This window comes from Phyllobates terribilis, unplaced genomic scaffold (assembly GCF_046119375.1).
Source record: "Phyllobates terribilis strain yellow unplaced genomic scaffold, ASM4611937v1 Scaffold_8__6_contigs__length_399053987, whole genome shotgun sequence".
In the NCBI taxonomy this organism is placed as follows: Eukaryota; Metazoa; Chordata; class Amphibia; order Anura; family Dendrobatidae; genus Phyllobates; species Phyllobates terribilis.
In genome coordinates this window covers 267,113,096-267,136,424 of record NW_027362768.1, presented here as the reverse complement: position 1 = coordinate 267,136,424, position 23,329 = coordinate 267,113,096, and the positions used below count along the sequence as shown (strand labels likewise).

General features: G+C 43.9%; 1 protein-coding gene across 2 annotated transcripts in view; it reads left to right on the top strand.

The window, feature by feature from the left end:
- GTPBP1 (GTP binding protein 1) overlaps positions 1–23,329 on the top strand; it is a 61,814-nt gene that overhangs the window by 15,673 nt on the left and 22,812 nt on the right. Inside the window, exon 1 of one of the 2 annotated variants that reach the window (XM_073644231.1) lies at positions 7,777–7,782. The exons of the other annotated variant lie outside the window; for it this stretch is intronic. The gene's annotated coding sequence lies outside the window, so the exon portion shown is untranslated. Of the gene's footprint in view, positions 1–7,776; positions 7,783–23,329 lie in introns of those variants that run through there. 2 annotated transcript variants of the gene reach the window in all.

Here is a 23,329-nt window from a genome sequence, read left to right as displayed (position 1 = left end):
GTTTTTTTTAATTAATTTTCAAAGTTGTGAAAAAAATTAGAATTTCTGTGTAGCATGCCTAAAGTTTCTCCTCATAACTCTGGCTAGAAACCGAGAAATGGTAAAAACACCATTCAACACAGAACAGTACAGGTTTTCAGTAAATGTCACAAGAGTATCTTTTGTAATATTTTACCCATGCGGAATCAAACGCAAAATTTCAAAATTAATTTCCAAAAATGATGATCTTCCAAAAAAATTACAGGTGCCTCTTATGCTCCCAACCACATCTGTACCAAAATTCAAGTTGGGCTCTCAATGTGATCATGCTTAAAAAAAACAAAAAAAAAACCTATATAGACAGTGTCAATTTGAAAATCTTGAATTCAGATCTTTCAGCCTATGGTCTATAAGTGCAAGGTCTGTTTTCCAAATAAAAAAACTCATGTTTTTAGATATTTGGAGGGTGAAGGGATGCTTCGGCTGCTTCTTCACATGATGAGCAGCTGACTGGCCCTTGAGATGAGCAGCTGACTGGCCCGTGAGATGAGCTTTATACACACTCAAATCTTCCCGTTCTAACTGCTCTCCACCAAACCAGTCACATCTTTAATGGGCAAATCTGGGAGGAGACAACCTGAGCAGATTCTAGAAAGGTGAGTACCACGAGCACACCCCAGAATGGTTGCAGAATATAGCCATAATTACAATAAAAAAGGAACAAATAATAAATAATAGAAGGGAAACATTAAAGGGGTTGTCCACTACTTTGACATTGCTGCCCTATCCATAGGATAGGGCATCAATGTATGATCGGCCGGGGTCCCGCACGTGGCACCCCCACCGATCAGCTGTTATCGGTGCCGGCGGTGGCCGGCAGTACTTGCCTGCGGGGCTTGGCCGTCAAGTTGTAGTGGCCGGCGCTTGTTACTGCAGTTCGGCTCCTATTCAATTGAATGGGAGGCGGATGTGCAGTACCCCACGGCGGCCACTATAGATGGACGGCCAAGCCCCTCAGGTAAGGACTTCCGGCCGCCGCCAACACTGATAACAGCTGATCAGGGGTGCCGCGTGCGGGACCCCGGCTGATAATGCATTGATGTCCTATCCGTGGGATAGGGCATCGATGTCAAAGTAGTGGACAACTTCTTTAAGGGGTTAATGATAGAAGATAGGTTCTGCTTTGCCTCTCTAAAATAATACTTATGTCTTGACATGCCTGGACCTGTGCCTTCTTGCTGAGTTAAACAAACAGTAGTCTCTACACAGGCAAGTGAGTCAGTGTACTACAATCTGGGTTGGTGTGTTCAGTTTCAGTGCATTTGTATTAATAGTTGAAGGTTTTTCTTTTAGTATTAATACTGACTTTAGTTAAAACTATAACTGTTACTACACAGTGTAGTGTAGACTAGTAAATTTTGTTTTATTTTGAAGCTTGATGATTTAACTACTATACTCTATTTAAAAACTTGAAAAAGGACGTCTAGTGTCGTAATAGTAAAAAAAAATTACTTATAAATTGCTTCTTTTACTTTAGTATTAAACTTATGATTAGGATGAGACTGTATTTAGAAAATCAGACTTAAAAATAGGATCCCAACGAGAGCCCAACTTGAATCCTTGTACAAATGTAACCAAGAACTCGAGTAACACACATGACTTTTTTTTAAAAAATGTTATAACAATTTTTTTTTTTAATTTGATTCCTCAATCAAAATATCAACAAATATAATCTTGTGATATATCAAATTAAAGCCTGCACCATTCTAAACAAAATGGTGCCTCTCTCATCTCTATCCTATTTCTAACCCAAGATATGATAAAAATCTAACATACATGCCCAAAATTCCAACTTTTTCAAAACTTTAGAAATCTATAGAAAAAAAAAAACTAATGAAGATAAAAATACAAAACCTTTTTTGTAATTCACCAAAGTAACACTTGAAAAAAAAGAAAAATCCAAAGACATCAATTCAGGTTTGGATCACTTGACATGAAATGATCTCTAAAAGGCCTAAAGTAAAAGATTACATATTTCCTTTGTATTTTAGGCAAAAAATATACTTGTGTATTTTACACCTTTTTACATTTTTAAAAGTACAAAAAAGAAAATGGCCTGATGCAAAAGTTTGGGAACCCTGCATAGGTAGTACCTAGTAGTTGAAAGTATTACAGCTTGTAAACACTTTGTAGTCAGCCTAGAGTCTTTTAATTCTTGTGAGGTATTTTCATCCATTCTTTGGAAAATTGTCCCAGTTCTGAGATTCCTGGGTCATCTTGCATACACTGCTATTTTGAAGTTTAACCACAGATTTTCAATGATTATCAGATCAGGAAACTGTGAGCCATTGTAAAACCTTCAGCTTGAGCCTTTTGAGGTAGTCTACTGTGTGTTTAAGATCATAATCCATTTGTAGAAGCCATCATCTTTTCAACTTCAGCTCTTTTTTTTTTTTTTTTTTTCTTTTTACAGATGGTGTTATGTTTGCATCAAGAGTTTGTTGAAATTTCATTGAATCCATTCTTCCCTCTACCCATGAAATGTGCCATTGGCTGCAACACAACTTGAAAGCACGATTGATCCACCCCCATGCTTAACCCCTTTAGAACCCAAGGTAGTTTGCACGTTAATGACCAGGCCAATTTTTTCAATTCTGACCACTGTCACTTTGAAGTAATTACTCTGGAACGCTTTAACGGATCCGCCTGATTCTGAGAATGTTTTTTCGTGACATATTGTACTTCATGAATGTGGTAAAATTTCTTCGATATCACTTGCGTTTATTTGTGAAAAAAATGGCGAAAATGTTGAAAATTTTTTATACCCTTAAATCAGAGAGGTACGTTACACAAAATAGTTAATAAATAACATTTCCCACATGTCTACTTTAAATCAGCACAATTTTGGAACCAAATTTTTATTTTTTTTTTATTAGGGAGCTATAAGGGTTAAAAGTTGACCAGCGATTTCTCATTTTTCCAACAAAATTTACAAAGCCATTTTTTTTAGGGACCACATCACATTTGAAGTCACTTTGAGGGGGGTCTTTATGACAGAAATACCCAAAAGTGACACCATTCTAAAAACTGCACCCTTCAAGGTGCTCAAAACCACAGTCAAGAACTTTATTAACCCTTCAGGTGCTTCACAGGAATTTTTGGAATGTGGAAGAAAACAATGAACATTTAACTTTTTTCACAAAAATGTTACTTTAGACCCAATTTTTATTTTCGCAGGGGTAACAGGAAAAATTGGACCCCAAAATGTGTTGTGCAATTAACCCTGAGCACGCAGATACCCCATATGTGGTGAAAAACCACTGTTTGGACGCTTGGAAGGGAAGGAGCGCCATTTGACGTTTTGATTCTAAACTTTGCTTGAATAATTAGTGGACGCCATGTTGTGTTTGGAGAGCCCCTGATGTGCCTAAACAGTGGAAACCACCCACAAGTGACACCATTTTGGAAGCTAGACCCCTCAGGGAACTTATCTAGATGTGTGGTGAGCACCCTGAACCCCCAAGTACTTTACAGAAGTTTATAACATGGAGCTGTGAAAATAAAATAAAAAATCTAACTTTTTCCACAAAAATGATGTTTTAGCCCCAATTTTTTTATTTTCACAAGGGTAAGAGGAGAAAATGGACCCCAAAAACTTTTGTGCAATTTCTCCTGAGTACGCCAATACCCCATATGTGGGGAAAATACAGTATTTGGGCGCACGGCAGAGTTCAGAAGGGAAGGAGCACTGTGTGACTTTTTGAACGCAAAATCGGCTGGAATCAAGAGCGGACGCCATGTCGCGTTTGGAGAGCCCCTGATGTGCCTAAATAGTGGAAACCCTCAACAAGTGACCTGATTTTGGAAACTACACCCCTCAAGGATTTTATCTCGGGGTATAGTGAACATTTTGAACCCAGAGGTACAACTCAGAATTTGATAATATTAGGTGATAATATTGAATACGTTGTCATTAGTCTTGAGTGCAAGTGCTCACTACTTGAGTTTGCATCGGGTACTCAAGTATGCACAATGTATCTGCTCGAGTGACATACTCCAGTCCCCGCCCGCATGTTTCACGGTTATTAGACACCCAAAAAAAAACATGCGAGGATCGCTCATACATGGCAGGCAATCCCCACGAGGTTTTTTGGCCGCGAAGCATATGGGGCGGAGACTCGAGCATGTCACTCGAACACCCGTGTTTTTTTACGTTTTCAGCGGTACCTTTTTTATTTATATTCGTCTCTTTGATCGCGTGTTATTCTATTTTTTGTTTGGCGGTATGATAAGCATTGTTTTTTGCTTCGTTTTTTATTTATTTTTTTCCACCGTATTCACTGAAGGGTTTAACTAGTGGGACAACTTTATAGGTCAGGTCGTTCCGGATGCGGCTATACCAAATATGTGTACTTTTTTTTGTTTTTTCATATTTATTGGTGGGTTCATTATATTTTTATTTTTGGTGGATTATTTTATATATATATATATATATATATATATATATATATATATATATATATATATATATATATATATATATATATATATATATATATATATATATATATAATATTTTTACAATTTTGTTTTTCTTTTCACTTACTGACACTTCCTTTTTTTTTTATATTTATACTTTGTCCCACTATGGGACTTTCACTTTTTTTTATTCTGATCGCCTGTATAGCACAGGAATGCAGCACTATCCCTGTGCTATACAGGCTGTCAGCGCTGCATAAGGAGAAGATACTTTGGTCATGCACTGCGCATGACCAAAATATCTTCTTGCTGTCTGGTGACCCGGATGTTGTCATGACGATATCAGGTCTTCATGGCAATATCTGGGAAGCCGCGGCAGACAGCACTGGAGGCCGGAAGAGGAGGTGAGTATCCCGATCACCTCCCGTTGCCACCGCAGTGCTGCGATCGACTTCAATCGAAGCATTGCGGGGGTTAATGTGCCGGGAGCGGTGATGGACCGCTGCTTGCGCATTGTTACAGCTGACACCCGATACTATCAGCTGACACCCGGCGGCGATCACGCCTGCACAGCCTGTGTGCGATCGCAAAGACGTACTAAGACGTATCAGGCTCTTAAAGCCCAGGGCGCATATGCATATTAGTACGTCTTGGGCTTTAAAGGGGTTATTGGTTGGCAAGATGTTCTTTTCCTGAAATTCTGGGCCCTTTTTTCTCCACACATACCTTTTTGTTCATTGTGGTCAGAGTTATATTTTAACCTCATTGGTCCACAGGTCTTGGTTCCAAAATGCATCAGGCTTGTTTAGATGTTCTTTTGCATACTTCTGACACTGGATTTTATGGTGAGCACGTAGGAGAGGTTTTCAGAGACTCCTGCAAAAATATGGCCTTCATGGAAGTAATCAGAACAGAAGAACTACGGTATGTACCACAACTCCAGAGTCTTCTAAAGCGTTAAAGGCCTTTTGCAGTCAAGCACAGGTTCTGATTTTCGCCTCTACCAATTCTGCGAGCAGCTTAACTGAAATTTTGCTTGATCTCCACTGTTCCTGGTAACTGCCATTTCTTAATTACATTCTGAACTCGGGAAAGGGCAACTTGAAAACACTTTGCTATCTTATAGCTTTCTCCTGCTTTGTGGGCCTTCACAGTTTTCACTTTCAGAGTGCTAAGCCGCTGCTTAGAAGAACCCATGGATGCTGTTTTTGGCACAAGATTAGAGGCGGCTGGGTTTTTATAAAGCTGGGAAATTTGCATGATTTTTCCCAATGATGATAATGAACAATCCATAACCCTAACAGGCCAAGGTCTGAAACCTTGGTCAAAGTTATCTGAGCTCACATCTTCAAGTGTGCCCAAACTTTTGCATCGGGCCATCTTCCTCTTTGTAATTTTTAAGATGTAGGAAAATATATATTATATTTTTTTTTCCTAACGTACAAAGGAAATGTCATGTTTAACTTTAGGCCTTTTTAGAGGTCATTTCATCTTCAACTTGCTTAACTGTTCACAATAACAGTAATTTTGACCAGGGCCCAAACTTTTACAACTGTGTACCTTGCGTCTCAGTATGGCACACATTTTTTACATGAACAAATGAATAAATTGTCAAATTCAGTTTCTGATAAGGCCACGGCCCCACTATCTGTATTCGGTTAATATTTTTTCTCAGGAGTGGGAGCCAAAACCAGGAGTGGGTGATAAATGCAGAATTGGTGACTTGTTTCTATTATACCTTTTCTCTGACTATTCCTCACCTGGTTTTGGCTCCCACTCCTGAGAAAAAAATACTGACTGAATACTGACCAAATACTGATAGTGGGGCTGTGGTGCAATTGTAATGATCCATGAAAAATGCATGATGTATATGTATGGTAACCCGTATGTGATCTGCTTTTGCTCACCTTATAATGGGTAAGTCTGATCCAGAATACTGATCAAGGTAATGCAAGCTGCAATAACTTTTGTTTATTTTATTTAACATTTGTGAACTAGCACTTTAATGTACAGTGGTCCTCGTGCTGTCCATATGCTACTCATTTGAAATACAAGACTGCACATTGATGTTTTAATACGTTCATCTGAACGAGACCTTAAAATGAGCCATGAATCACTTCTAAGGTTGTGATACAGCCTATTAAATTGCCCCTCCCACCCTCTGACTTCAGCCAGTGAGGGAGCGGACAGGCTGCAGGACAGGAGAGGGATAATGTGTGATCTCCTTTTCCTGTGTAATGTAAAAAAAAAATAATTGCACAATTTTTTTTCACATTTTCATAGTAAATTTAAATGGCCCCCTTTTTTTTCCGTCAGAAGGAAAAAAAACTAAACAATTTACAATGTTGTCTGTAATGCCTAGCGACCCCCAACTATGTAACCAGCATGTCACTTAGCTCTCGGTGAACATTGTGTTGCCAGAATTGCTGCTTCATGATCATTTCACTTGATCAAATAAAAACTGATCAAAACGTCTCATGATCGCCAAGATGATGCCAATAAAAACTACAGCTCATCACGCCCAAAACAAGCTGTAATGGAACCAGTGTGTTTTCAAAAAGTTTTACATTTGATTCATCAGTCCACAGAATATTATCCCATGGGTATCAGCTAGTGGTTTTGACAAATGTGAGAAGTTCTTGGTTTCTTATTTTTTATTATTATTATTATTATTATTATTATTTTGGTCAGTATTTGTTTAAGCCTTGCAAGTCGTCCTTGGATGGCGTGTACATTGACCTGAACAGATCAGCGGGGCCTGCACTTCCTTAGATGTTGGTGTGCTCTCCTGGATGAGTTGTGTTCTTTGAAGTTTTGGTAGGCCGGTGACTCCTCTGAAGCATCACTGCTGTTCTGAGCCTTCTCCATTTGAAAATAATGGCTCTCACTATAGTTTATATAGTTTTGCAGGAGTACCGCAGCCTCCGCAATGGCTCTGTGGCCCTTCCCAGGCTGATAAATTGCAATGACTGTTTGTTTGGCTTCTGTATGTAAACCTTCTTAGAATGTGGTACCGTCTGCTGTGTGTGGTTTAGTTTTTTTGTCTTTTTTTTTTTTTTGAGACCTTCATATTGCTGAAAAGTTCTTGTTTTAACCCCTTAACTGCTGATATGAGGGCCTTATTCTACAGTTGGGGAAAGCTGTCATAGGATTATCACTGTTAAAAGGAAACTGACAGCTTCCCAAAGCCCTTCCAACCACTACCATGTATTAGTTACAATTATACCCTTACAAACATGCTCCTATTACGGTCTTTGATTTCTACTTTCTCAAAATCCATTTTGTAACTGTGGTGACGATATGCTAATTAGTGGGTGACTAGTAGTGGGTGCATTTTGTTGCCCTGGACTAATTGTCCCACTAGACATGTTATCACGCCCTTATGGGTTTGATTAGCATGATTTGCAAGAGTGGTATTGCCACTGGCTCTTTGCTAATCTCTGCCTCCATGGCAATGTGCAGTAAGGTGGGTGTACACTCGGCTTCATCGGCGCACTGCGCCTGCTCAGGGGCACGGTCGTGACATAGGACGCCACCAGCCGTGACGCATGCAGAATCTGTGACGTAGGCTTGCATCACTGCTGCCTCCCTGGGCATACACAGTAGGGGTGCTTGACTAATCTTTTTGTTGCCCCATAAATATTTACAGCAACCTTGTTGTATATCTTGGGGTATTTTTTTATTTTATTTATTTATTTTTTTTTTTTTAGGCTAGAAGTTTCCAAAACCCACTCCTCCCTTACCAGATCCACAGTTCCATGGAAAGAAAAATGTCTGCAGCCAATTTTTTTGTGATTCTTGCAGCTTATGCCTCCTCTAAGGCTAAGTTCACGCGTTGCATTTTTGCTGCGATTTTTCTGCAAGCGAAACCTGCTCTCTTATCAGTAAAAAAGCAGCTTCAAAAAAAGCATGTTTTGCTTTGTTTTTAATGTCCCTTGTGCATGCTGATCGTCTAGTGTTCCCCGAAAAAAAGATTATTCAACTTCCTTAAGGTTTTGACACCGAAAACGCAGCAAAACCTGATTGCTGTGTTTTTTTTTTTGCTGCGGTTTTGCACTTTACCCGTTGCTTTCTATAGGTGAAAAAATGCTGAAAGTGATATGCTGCAGTTTGCAAAAATGCAGCAGTTTTCCAAATCAGTTGGGAAAAAGTGTGTGCATGAGATTTGTGAAATCTCATAGCTTTTGCTGGTACTGTAAAACGCAGCTTAAAATTTGCATTTAAAAAATGCAGCAAAAGCACAATGTGTGAACATAGCCTAAGGCTGCGTTCACACATTGCGTATTTTTGCGTTTTTTTTTTTGCGCTCGCTTTTTCAAAATACGCAATGTGCCTTGTGTCTGCCAGCAAAGTGAATGGGAAATTCACTTTGGCGTTCAGACACTGTGTGATTTTACGCAGCGCGAAAGCGCAGCTGCGTAAAGAATTGACATGTCAATTCTTTACGCACCGCGGCCTGCGCTTTCTCACATATTGTGCCCATTATAAGCGATGGAATTCCGCAGCGGTGTTCACACACTGCTTAATTCCAGCGCTTTTTTACGGAGGTGCAGGAGAAACTATGGACCCTCACCTATCCGATGGATGGGAGAGGCGTCCGGTCCCGCCTCTTCCAGCATCTGCCGGTGAACCGATCAGCTGACTGGCTTGTAAATCAGCTGATCCGGTCTAGTCAGTTGATCGGTATACCGATCGATCATCTGATGTACCAGCCGGTCAGCTGATCGGTTCACCGGCAGATGCTGGAAGCGGCGGGATGATGCCTCAGTGTCTGTAGGTGCAGGAGATGAGGCTCCGGCCTGTAGCTCCAGCAGAGCGGCTGCTCCCAGCATGGCCCCTTCTCCCTGCCTCCCCTGGGCTTTCTCTCCCTGCCTCCCCTCAGCCCTGCAATTTGCAAGAACACTCTGCAGTCGGGCCCTGGGAGATGGGAGGATGCATCATGTGGAATCATCTGCAGAGAGGGCAAGTCCATGTGTAATGTGTGTGTGTGTGTGTGTGTGTGTGTGTGTGTGTATATGTGTATGCATATGTGTGTATGCATATGTGTGCATATATGCAGTGGTGTACCGCCAATGGCGGCAGGCCACTCCACTGTTATGGGACCCATGAGCCTCACCGCAGCGGGCCCTGCTTCTTCCCGTTGGCACCCGCACTGCCCGGCCGCTCGCCTGCACAAAATGATGGGATTGGAAACGTCTTCTGATGCTTCCTTCTCCATCATCATTGCTCACACTGACAGCCGGAGGGGGCCCAGTGCGAGCAATGATGATGGAGGAGGTAGCGTCAGAAGACGTTTCCATTCCCATCATTTTACTCGACGTATGACGTCATTACAGGGCACTCGCTGTTATGAGATGTCCGGCACTTCACACTGCACGCTGAGGAGACCGGAGCATCGTCTGGAACCAGGAGAGGTGAGTACTGGATCTATTTTTTTAAAATCAGTGACCGGTGGCCATAATACAGTATGAGTGTACACTGCAGAAAAAACACATGAGTAAAAAAACGCAGTGTGTGAATGAAGGTGCTTTTTTTTTTACCTGCATAAAAAAACGCAGGTAAAAACTGCAGGAAAATACGCGCGCGTAAAAAAAAGCAGCAAATACTCAATGTGTGAATGCAGCCTTAATGTCCTCATGTTAAGTCTAGAGACTGCAATTTCTGGACAGGCTGCGGAGCTGATGTTGACTTTTACGATTACTACCCCAATAGGTGGTTCTAAAGTTCAAGTCCTCTTCTTCTCTGAAGAGGATGTTTTGCATATTAAAATTTCCAGAGGAACAATGTGACGCGCCCCCTGGGCAATGGGGGAACCCGGAGCCGGGCCTTTGTTGTATGCTGGGGGTTGTAGTCACTGTGGCGGTGACCCGGTCCGTGACCCAGGGTGGTCAAACCAGGGTAGTCTATATGTATCTGTTTTAAATGGTCCGACTACGCCACCTCTGGAATGCGGTTATTGGGAACCGCCGCTGCGGAGCAGTCCACTGAAGCTGATGGTGTGTGCAGCAAGGTGATGTGACTCCCCACAGGAAGAGTGGCGCTTCAGGGCAGCGTGTATGGATGATGATGGTGGTGATAGTGCCTGGATCAGTAATAATAACACGGAGTCTTTGCAGTGCAGTCCTGGGGTCTTTACTGGTGACCATTATATAGGCCCCAACGGGAGTACTTGCTAGGGATGAGGGCCTAGTCAGTCTGGGAGCAATCGTAGAATTCCCCTGGCCAGGTGGAGTTGTAGGCCTGCCGTTCTGACTAAACTCTTTGGCTATCCCGCTTATAGTCGTGTTGTAGCCCACGTCCCTGAGTGTGACGTGCTGTGCCCACCCGTATGACTGGCGACTCGGATCCCATGTATTCCTCGCTCCTCTGTGGCGGTACTGGTCCTTTCGTGTGGCTGGGGCTTCTGTTGGGCCAGGAGACCTGCAATCCCCTGCCCTGCGGTATCTGCTGCTGGGCCTGAAGGTTCCCACAGCCTCGGACTCCGGTGTCCGGTTCGCTGTATGTGCTCCGGCTAGGACGAGCTCTGCCAGCTCCAGTCCTCAGCTCCTTGCTCCTTTTGTGTCCTATCTGACTCCTGACACTGACTAGACTCTAGACTGACTAACCCCGCCTCCAGACCCAGTTATAAAGTGCAGGATCCTCCCCTTTCTGGTCTGGAGCAGGAGGTGTTGCATGTAATGTGTTCCTGGCCAGGAAACCCCTGTTTTGCTCGCAGACATGGTATTACTACCACTGTGGCAACCAGACCCTCTGGGGTGCCACAAATGCATGGTCTGTGAATCTCCTTGCGCTGATTAGGGTCTCACTTTAAAGGCTAAGGTTTCGCTTTTGTGGGATCTGTCTGTAGGATCAACCCTCTTATGCAATCTATACATAGCAAGCTAAAATGACACCTTGCTATCTGTGATCTGATGCTTTATTTCAGAGAAATCCACATTTTTCTTAGTAGTGGCCAAAAGAGTTGGCACCCTTGAAATTGTTCTAGAAAATGATTGCAATTACACATGTTTTGTTATACACGTTTATTCCCTTTTGTGTGTATTGGAACGGAAAAAAAAAGAAAAAAAGGCAAGTTGGACATAATGTCACACAACCCCCATAATGGGCCAGACAAAATTGTTGTCCCCTTTCCAAAATTATGGGTAAACAAATTGTTTATGTAGTCTAAGTGTTTTGGTATACTCACCGATCGTCATCTTCCCCAGTTTCCAGTGGCTCTCCGTTTCTCTCTTTTTGGCTACGATCACACTATCAGTATGTGGTCAGTATTTCACATCATTATCTGTAAATAGTGTTCATCGAGCACTAAAATGCTCGGGCCGAGCTCGCCGTGATACTCGGGTGCTCGACCCGAGCAACGAGCCCAATGTTAGTCTATGGGAGACCCGAGCATTTTTGCGGTGGCACCCCCGGCAGTCTTTTAAAAGTCTAACAAGTGCCCAAAACGATAGTGACAGTGCTCAAATGACATGGGGACAGCATGGGGATCGCCCCAGGAAGCATTTCTGACCCCCAGGTCACTGCTGTCAACAACGTGGTCAGAGGTATTAAGCCACTTTTACGGGCTCGCAATAAAACGTTCAAAAACGAAACAAACTTTTTTTCCTGTGAAATATGTTAAGGAATTTCTTTTCCAGGGTAAAGACTTGTGTATAAGATAAAATAAATAACCAAAAACAAAAATACTCCTCCACACCTTGGGCTATGCTCACAAGTAGCATTTTTTATGCGTTTTTGCACTTTTGTATTGCTTTCAACCGTGACAAATGCATTCACCGGGAAATGTCATTTTAACATTTTACAACCTTATCTGGCCATGTGCTGTGTGACACATGCATAAAGTGCTGAAAAGACATGGGAACAGCATGGGGAAGACCCCTGGAAGCATCTCTGACTCCCAGGTCACTGTCTAAAAGTGTGCCCATCATAAGTGATCCTTGCCGCATCAGAAGATGCAGACTTGCAACTATCCCCATGCAAGTTCTAGTCCCAGGGCAGTGTTCAATTGTACCTCCCCCATTCCTTGCAATACAAGCGCAAGTATGCAGCCTGCCACCCACCCACCCCCAGGCTGCAATACTATACTGCTTGCTTTCTTGCACTTGAAATTGGGCCTTTTAGGCATGTGGAGGCGGAATCTGGCCACCACGTTATGGCTGCGTTGGCGGCCGGGTGTCCATACTCGGTCCCCAGCCACCCCATGGTCGGGTGTCCACACATGGTTCCCAGCCGCCTGGGGGCAGCCGGGTGTCCATAAACGGTCCCCAGCCGCCCCTATTTCTCCTTGGAACATCCCCCCCCCCCACACACTTTTCTTAGCCCGGCCTGCTTTAGGGCAGCATTGGACGAGCCCACCAGAGAACCAGACTCCTCCGGTGGGCCCTGACTTCTCCATCAGGGGAGTTGAGAGTGCCAAGGTGAGGAGCATGATGATGATGACAGAAGTTAGCATCTGCTTTGTTTTCTTTTAATGCAAGTGTAAGTGTGCAGCCTACCACCCACCCACCCCCAGACTGCAATGCCAAACTGCTAGCTTGCACTTGAAATGGGGCCTTTTAGTTTGGAGGAGGCCGAAGCTGGCCACTACCTCATGGCTGCTTCGGCAGCGAGGTATCCATACTCAGTCCCCAGCTGCCCCTATTTGCCCTGGTGTGCCTTATACATAAGATTAAGCGCGTATACCAAAATATTACCTGTGCCCTCCCCAGTGCATTTAGTGGGAAGGAGAGCCTATTCCGCTGTAGTGTGTGCATGCCAAACCCCTGTTCATGGTACATGCGAAGATGCCTCCCACCCTGCACCTGTCGTTGCAGACTTGCAACTATCCCCATTCAAGTCCTTGTCCCAGGGCAGTGTTCAATTGTACCTCTCCCATTCCTTGCAATGCAAGCGCAAGTATGCAGCCTGCCACCCACCCACCCCCAGGCTGCAATACCATACGGCTTGCTTGCTTGCACTTTAAATTGGGCCTTTTAGGCATGTGGAGGCGGAATCTGGCCACCACGCCATGGCTGCGTACTCAGTCCCCAGCCGCCCGGTGGCCGGATGTCCCCGCTTGCTCCCCAGCCTCCAGGTGTCCATACTCGGTCCCCAGCCACCCCTATTTGTCCCGGTAACCTTTCCCACACTTTTCTTAGCCTGGCCTGCTTTAGGGCAGCATTGGCCGAGCCCACCAGACAACCAGACTCCTCCGGTGGGCCCTGGCTTCTCCATCAGGGGAGTTGAGAGTGCCAAGGTGAGGAGCTTGATGAGGATGATAGAAGTTAGCATCTGCTTTGTTTTGTTTGAATGCAAGCACATGTATGTAGTAGCGGCTAGGCCTGAGGTGGTCAGCGTTTTGGCGCATATCCTACCTCCTCCGAGGATTGCTGGATGTTTTCCTGCTACTATCCCAGTTCTATGACTCCCATTAAAACAAAGTTTCAGGTGATAAATGATGGATGAGGTAGTGGCAAAGGAGAAAGAGCAGGAGGAATAGGGACCATTCACATCAATATCAGGCCAGTCAACCAGATATGTCTTGTAGGATATGTTTCTGTACCAAAAGGAGCGGTTCGGCTACACAGTTATAGGGCATACAGTGAGTGCAATGCCTACCAAAAATTTAGAGGCACTCCAATGCCCCTTGGAAATGACATGGAGGTCAGAGGGCCTTAACTAAACCTTTTTTTCCATTTATAGCAACTGGGTCTCCTGTGCACTGTTGGCCTAAGCAGTGAATGGAAGGCTTTCCAAAAATTGAGGAACTGCAATGCCCCTTACAAGAGCCATGCAGTACAGCATATTACAAACATTATTCCCATTATTGGAGAGTGGGTCTCCCATAGGATTTGCTTATGCCTTCCAAGCAAAAGCTGACAAAAATAAGGATGGAGGAACTTTCAATAATGGCAACATGGACCACGGTCACCCTGGTGGTATAGTGGTGGTGGAGGCTGAGGATAAGGAGAAGAACATAAAACAGCCGAAATGAGGAAGCATATACCCATGTGTGGGTGTGAAGCGGTGCATGTGAATACACCTCCCGAAATAACAGTGGATTTGACTTCGTTACTCTGCTGTCATTTGGTGGTGATGAGAAGTCTGGCCCAATCCAGCCCTTGTTCATTTTGATAAGGGTCAGCTTGTCAGCATTGTCAGTTGACAGGCGAGTGCTCTTATCCGTTATAATTCCCCCAGCGGCACTAAAAACACGCTCCGATAACACGCTAGCGGCAGGGCAGGCCAGGACCTCCAAGGCGTACAGAGCGAGTTCATTCCCAGTGTCCAGCTTGGATACCCAATAATTAAAAGGCACAGAGGAATCACGGAGGACGCTGGTACGGTCGGCAAGGTACTCCCTCACCATCTTTGGAAACTTTCCACTCCTTGTGAGAGTACCCCGTGCCTCAGGGCCTGTAAGCTGGGTGGGTGTCAGAAATCTGTCCCAGAACGTGGACAGTGTTCCCCTGCCTCTGCTGGATTGGAGTTGCATCTCTCTCGCCTGTACGCCTTGGTTGGGCAACGAACTGTGACCTCTGCTGCTAGCGTGTTCAGATGGTAACTTTTTTAACAGTTCTGCAGCAAGGGCCTTCTGGTACTGCCCCATTTTTGTAGACCTCTCCACCTCAGGAATAAGAGAGTGAAAGTTCTCCTTGTAGCAGGGGTCTAAAAGTGTCACCAACCAGTATGACTGTCACCCAACATCTTGACAACGCGAGGGTCATGGTTAAGGCAGCGTAACATAATGTCAGCCATGCGTGCCAGACTGGTAACGGGCAAGATTTCCGTGTCCTCACCAAGATGACTGACCATGCTCTCCTCCTCCTCCTCCCCCATGTCCTCAGGCCACCCACGCTGAACCGACGGTATGACACTTGTACAGGTACTACCGTCTACAGCGCATGATAGCAGCTCCTGTTCTTCCTCCTCCTCCTCCTCTCCCTCATTGCTCTCCCCCAATGCTCGTTGGGATGAGATGAGGCTGGGCTGTGTGTAATCGCCCACTACGGCTTCTTGATCCATCTCATCATACTCTGGCTGCAATGCCTCCTCTTTAATTCTCTGCAGAGAGCGTTGCAAAAGACAGACAAGTGGGATGCTGACACTAATGATGGCGTCATCGCCACTCACCATCTTGGTGGACTCCTCAAAGTTTGTCAAGATGGTACATATGTCAGACATCCAGGTCCACTCCTGTGGTCTTGTGTGGAGTCTGACCTGAATATCGACGGCCTTGTTGCAGCTGGTACTCCACAACTGCTCTCTTCTGCTCACAAATCCTTTGGAGGAGTTTTTAAACTAGAGACGGGGGGAACCAAGGAAATAGGTGGGATGTGAGGCAAGCAAGGGGGAAGGGGAGAAGTGAATATAATGAGGGTGGAGAGGGGGGTGGGGATAGTACAGTTAGATCGTTAGAGAAGAATAGGATGCTAAATAACCCCAAAGTTTTATCTTGCATGCTGACCAACGCAAGAAGCCTGACCAATAAGGCGGATGAGCTGCGGGCGCTTATATCGGAGGAGAGGTATGACATCGTAGGTATAACAGAGACTTGGCTAGACGATAGCTACGACTGGGCGGTAAATGTAACAGATTATAGTTTAATTAGAAGGGACCGGAAACAGGGGAAGGGCGGAGGAGTCTGCTTATATGTAAAGTCACGTCTAAAGCCCAGACTAAGGGAAGATATAGGAGAGGGAGAAGAGGGGGTCGAGTCCATGTGGGTAGAGATAGAGGGGGCAAAAAATAATAATAAAATATTACTGGGGGTCTGCTATAAGCCACCCAATATAACAGAGGAGAATGAGAAACTGCTATTAGGACAAATAGACAAAGTAGCAAAACATAATGAGGTGATTATAATGGGGGACTTCAACTACCCGGATATTGACTGGGAAACAGAAACCTGTAGATCGCAGAAAGGAAAAAGGTTCTTGACAAATATCAAGGATAATTATCTCTCCCAACTAGTGCAGGAACCAACGAGAGGGAAGGCAGTGTTGGACTTAATATTGACTAATAGGCCTGATAGAATAACTGAGGTACAGATAGGGGGGCACCTAGGTAATAGCGATCATAATATTATCAATTTCAAAATGCCCTTCAGTAGGGTTATCAATAAGGGAACAACTAAAACATTAAACTTTAGGAGGGCAAAGTTTGATCAGCTGAAAGAAAACCTTCAACTTATAGACTGGGACAAAGTTCTTAATCAAAGGAATACGATTAGTAAATGGGAAACCTTCAAAAGAATTCTGAATACTCAGTGCGAGAGGTATATACCGTATGGGAATAAAAGGGCCAGAAATAAGAGGAAACCAATATGGTTGAATAAGAACGTAAAAGGGGCGTTAAATAGCAAAAAAGAGGCATTCAAGAGATTAAAACAGGAAAACAGCAAGGAGGCACTAATGTGTTACAAGGAAAAAACGAGAACCTGCAAAAAACAAATAAAAATAGCAAAGGAGGAAACAGAGAGACGTATTGCTAGGGAAAGTAGATCAAATCCCAAACTGTTCTTTACGTATATAAATAGTAAAAGGATTAAATCGAATAATATTGGACCGATAAAAAGTGATGAAGGCAAAATCATAGAGAAAGATGAGGATAAAGCTAATCTATTAAATACATTTTTTTCGTCAACTTTCACAAAGGAAAAAGAACGAACAGGCGAAATGAGAAGTGACAAACTTAATCCTCCACTAAGTATGACAAATCTAACCCAAGCTGGGGTACAGAAACGCCTCAGTAACATTAAAATAAACAAATCACCAGGACCTGATGGCATACACCCACGGGTACTAAGGGAACTAAGTAATGTGATAGACAGACCGTTATATCTTATATTTAAGGACTCTGTTGAGACTGGGTCTGTACCACTTGATTGGCGACAGGCGAATGTAGTGCCAATATTCAAAAAGGGAGCAAAAAGTAACACCGGAAACTATCGGCCGGTGAGTCTGACGTCCGTTGTGGGCAAAATTTTTGAAGGCTTTATTAATGAGGCAATCATGGAGCATCTTGATGCTAATAATCTATTAACCCCGAACCAACATGGATTCATGAGGAATCGCTCCTGCCAAACAAACCTGATTGACTTCTACGAGGAGGTTAGCTCTCGAGTAGATCAGGGGGAACCAGTGGATGTCGTGTATCTCGACTTCTCAAAAGCGTTCGATAGCGTGCCACATAATAGGTTGGTATACAAAATGAGAATGAAGGGGCTGGGGGAAAATGTCTGCAAGTGGGTAGCTAACTGGCTAAAGGATAGAAGGCAGAGGGTGGTTATAAATGGAATATACTCAGATTGGGTAAGCGTCACTAGTGGGGTACCACAGGGGTCTGTACTAGGCCCAATGTTATTTAATATCTTTATTAACGACATAGTCAACGGGATAAATAGTAAAATATCAATATTTGCAGATGACACAAAGTTATGTAAAACAATTAATACAAAAGAGGACAGTGCAGACCTACAGAGGGATTTGGATAAGCTGGGTAGGTGGAGCATTAAATGGCAAATGAGGTTTAACGAGGAGAAATGTAAGGTCATACACATGGGAAGGAAAAATGGAAGTCACCAGTACTCACTGAATGGGAAATCATTGGGGAATTCAGAGATGGAGAAGGACTTGGGCATCTTGATTGATAGCAAACTAAATTGGAGTGCCCAAAGTCAGGCCGCTGCTGTAAGGGCAAACAGGGTAATGGGATGTATCAGAAGAGGTATAGCTGCAAAGGATGAGAACATTGTTCTTCCACTGTACAAAGCACTGGTCAGACCACACTTGGAATACTGTGCTCAGTTATGGGCCCCAATATATAGAAAGGATATAAATGAGCTTGAAAAGGTACAAAGGAGGGCAACAAAATTAATAAGGGGAATGGAGGGACTGCAATACCCAGAGAGGTTGGCAAAACTAGGACTATTCAGCCTGGAAAAGAAAAGGTTGAGGGGGGACATAATAAATGTGTACAAATATGTTAGGGGACAGTATAGAGACCTTGCCTGGGATTTGTTCAAAAGGAGGGATATTACGGTAACAAGAGGGCACTCACTAAGACTGGAAGAGAAAAGGTTTCAGCACCAGCATAGGAAGGGGTTCTTTACGGTAAGAGCAGTGAGAATATGGAATTCACTGAGTGAGGAGACGGTAATGTCGGATTCACTAAACCAGTTCAAGCGGGGACTGGATGCTTTTCTAGATACCAGGCAGATTTCTGCATATAATTAAAAATAGAATAAAATAGTAGGTTGATACAGGGATTTATTCTGACTGCTGGTTTCAGAGTCGGGAGGGAATTTTTCCTCAGGTGAAGATTGGCTAAATCATTTGGGGTTTTTGCCCTCCTCTGGATCAACTTTAGCAATTACAGAACGAACAGGTCGAACTTGATGGACGCAAGTCTTTATTCGGCTTTACTAACTATAAAACATGTGGAGGGTAGAGTTCCAACATGTGGGGACATCACACACCAGTCGGTGTGCCGGAAGCTGCAAACGCTGCTGCAACACAGCAAGGACGGCGGAGGCTGTAGCCGACTTGCGAAAATGAGCTGACAGGCGGCGTATTTTCACGAGCAGATCTGGCAACTCTGGGTACGATTTAAGAAACCGCTGAACCACGAGGTTAAGCACATGAGCCAGGCATGGTACGTGTGTTATCTCACCTCGCCTCAGAGCCGCCACCAGGTTACGGCCATTGTCACACAAGACCATGCCGGGATGTAGGTTCAGCGGTCTCGGCCACAGATCTGCCTGCTCTTTCACAGCTGTCCACAACTCACAAGCAGTGTGAGGTTTATCACCTAAGCTTATGAGTCTCAGCACAGCCTGTTGCCGCTTGGCTGAGGCAGTACTGCAATGCTTCCAGCTTGTAACTGATGTGGTGATATCTGAGATGGAGGAGGAGGATGATGCGCAGGAGCTGTACACTGTGGGGGCAACTATGACTGACATAGGGCCCGCAATCCTCGGTGTGGGAAGGACGTGTTCCGTCCCAAGGTCCGACTGGGTCCCGGCTTCCACTATGTTTACCCAGTGTGCCGTCAGGGAGATGTACCGTCCCTGGCCACAAACACTTGTCCACGTGTCCGTTGTCAGGTGGACTCTCCCAGTAACTGCGTTGTTGAGGGCACGGCAGATGCTTTGGGACACGTGCTTGTGTAGTGCGGGGATGGCACATCGGGCAAAATAGTGACACCAAAAGGTCAATAAGATGGGTATTTGTACAGTGTGAAGGAGGAAGAAAAAAAAGGATTTAGATGGAAAAAAAAAAGTTTTTCCTGTCCCCTGAGACCTGGAGCTAAGTCCAGCAATTTCAGCAACAGGAGAAGCACACAGGACTGTAATGCAGCTTTTGCTGGTATAACCACTGCGTCTCCTATACAGCCTGCCTGATATCTGGGATGGATATTAGTCCTGAGAAGGACTATTTGTTTGATCTGGCAGCCTTTACAGACCCTACACTAACTATTTTGCAGTTTATATCTCTCCCTAAATCAGCAGTGCTGTCCCTACACTGTCTGATCCGGAGCGACTGTGTCCAAGATGGCGGCTCCCGGTTTTAAATACTCGAGGTGACGCTGGGCGGCCAGCCAATCACTGTAATGCCCACAACCAACATGGCTGCAGCATTACAGTGACTGTCTGGCAATCCCTGCATGTTCTTTGGCTCTGTAAAGAGCGCCAAACATGCAGGGCGGAGACCCGAGCTCCTGCCCGAGTAACCCGGAAATGCTCGGTGCTCGTCGAACATCCCGAGTAGCGTGATGCTCGGGCGAGTACCGAGCAGTGTCGAGCATGTTCGCTCAACGCGATCTGTAAACCAAAACCAGGAGTGGGCGATAAATACAGAAGTGGTGACATGTTTCTGTTATACTTTTCCTCTGATTGCTCCAATCCTGGTTTTGGCTTACAAATACTGATGTAAAATACTGATGGTGTGACCCGTAGGCTTAGTCATGACTTGCCAGGTCACACTTGGGTCCATGTGTGAGCCAGAAGTCTCTTACAACATGAGCCTACAGAGCCTTATTCTAACGCTTTTTAAAAAAAAAAGAAAAAAAAAAGCGATTCAGTTGCAAAAATGTGACAAACCTAAGTGCTGTTACGATTTCCTTGGCTTGAAATTAGAATAGTGACGTGGGCAATATTCTGTTTTCACTACAGTGAATGGAAACCCGTGGGAACAAGGAGTAAGGCAGAAGCAGGTGTTACTCCTGGCAGGTGCCTGGACAAATACTGCGGATGTTTACTCCATTATCTGCAGGGGGTCGTTTTAGCATGGAGCATTTAAGTACATAGAAGAAAGTGTTGGTCCTGCTGTTTGCCAAAGGCTAAGTTCATGACTGAATGTGTCAGAATAGGATGATCATGTAAATCACAAGTGTCCTGTCTATCCTTGGTAGAATCATACAAGTGCATGATTAAAAGTAATTGAAAATACATATTTCAATTATATAGTTTTGCTTTACAATGTGTACATTTTATCTGTATGGTTATATGAAGGGAACCCATTGTCGTGCTATTAAACATGGCACAGTTTATTTAAATGATAGATGACTGTTTGTTACATGGCCCTCCAATTTTTTTTTTTTAATTTGTACTATAGACATTTATAGCACCAGACCAGCGTTTTTTTTTTTTATTTTATTTAAGCGCTGGCATGGAGCCAATAACATAGGGTCATGGACCTTAGCACTATACTTGCTATTACCAGCTGCCATCTTTAGCTGTTCCCTGCACCACCATCCTGTTGCCGCAACCTCTGAGTGCCCAGAAGTCAGAGGTAATGGTCACAAGCTCTCAATGTAAGTCTATAAGTGACTCATTCTGGCTCTCATAGACTTGCATTGAGTTTGAGTTGTGAATTCTGCATCGCCCAGCAAACACTGGAGCTGTCTGGCAGGTCAGACTGCAGAGGACAACCAGAGCGTCGCCGATAACAGAAGAAGACGGCGGCGGCAGGGAACTTGCATTAGTAGCACCACTCCAGCAGTAAAAAAGAAAAACTCTTTAAGAATTGTCTAGGCACAGGATATTAATAACCTATGATCGTTCTCGATGGAGGTCCAACACCTGGCACCCCCATTAATCAGCTGCTGTTTGCTCTGGTGGATGACAAATGTTTCCATGTGAATGGAGCTACACAGTGCAGCTTTTTTATGTGTAGCAGCTGCTGCCAGGTACTGCAGTGCAGCTCCTTTTCTTTTGGTAGGAGCAGTTGTGCAGCGGCCACTACAAATGCATGGAGTTGCGCTTTGCAGCTTTGTTTTAAAATATTTATAAGCTGCAGCCTCTAAATGTAAACCAACGGATGATATATTTGCTGTGCACATGTTCTGTCTTCTGTAACTTCTTTTAACCACTTCAGATTTTGAAAGCCGTGAAACTGCTAAAAGAACTGACCTGATCCTTGTACAACTAACAAATCAAGTAGCTCTCTTTAACCCTAAGTATGCAAACATGAAAAACATGAAATTTGGATAGCATTATTGCTCTAGAAAACAGAAAAATTAAGAAATCTTTCAATGAATGAGGATTCACATTAGGTAGGTTCCTGGCTGCCGGGTACACATGAATTGGCCAATTTATGCACTAAGATTTCTCAATTATTTCTGTTCTCTAGAGCAGTAATGCTATTCAAATTTCATGTTTTGCATACTTGGCGTTAAAGAGCGCTACTTTATTTGTTAGTTATGTATGGCGATGGCTACTCTTAGTAAGCTCCTGTACACACTAGTTTTCTGTATTGGAAGTGACTGCCAGTCTTTGTTGGTATCTGATCCATGTACAGGCACCTTCTGAAAACAACAAAAAAGACAAAGACTCTTCAGGAAAAATAGTCCTGTTTCCTTGAAGTATTTTCTTTAAAAATGATGCGTGTACGCCTGTGTCTGAATCTCATGCACATGCTGCAAAATCCACACCCTGAATTGACAGGAGCTGCTGGTTTCAGATTCACATCATGTCGGTGTAAGTTTCACCCCATGTTATATGCAAAGAGGGAAATGTGCTTCCCTGCACCTTTTTTTTTCAGTGATACCCGCAGCAGTAAAGGTCTGCAGGATTCATGTTCCTTGGGAAGGTGGCCTGATGGTGTGTTCACAGAATATCCTGGTGGTTTTATAAACAGATCCACTCTTCAATATGTTGGGAAGAGGGCCTCACAAAACACTCAAAAGAATCTTCCGATTTAATTTCTATGAAAAAACTTCTATTCGTATGGTCAGGCTTTTGAATATCTGTTTAAATTCTTCAGGTTTTCAAAAAAAAACCTGGTAGGATAAAAAAAAAAGTGCATGTCGCTCTACAAAAACTCTTGAAAAACTGTGTGAAACTGTTTCTGGAAACAAAAACCTCCACAATTCTATGGGCACCCAGCTTTCTAGATTGCAGTGCAGCTACAGAATTTGCCCAGCCAAAAAAGTGGTTAAAAGTAAAATATAAGATGGAACATGAGCCCAATGTTGTGGGGCGGAATCCACCTAGGGTGGAAAAAGTCATGTGCACATATACCTAGAGCGTTTCCGGAAGCAGTCACCACTAGAAAACTCATGGTTTTTCACCCCTGAAAAAACTTCATGTGAACATACCCAAACTGTATTTGCATACTTCATCTTTTCAATGCGGATATTCTCAGGAACCCACCTGCAAAAGCTCTTAAAGGGGCTGTTCTGTCTAAAAGTACCAGTCTGCAGTCACTCTGACTGCTGACTTGTGAATCCTCACATCATGCACACTGTGAGGATTCTCTGGTGTCTGCACCAGGAACGGTGGTCATGTGACAGAGCATGCGATATACATACTTCCTGTCCATAATCCGACTAGACTTGTTTCCGGCCTAAATCAATACACTTGCTATGAGCGATGCCGCTCCCATCTAGT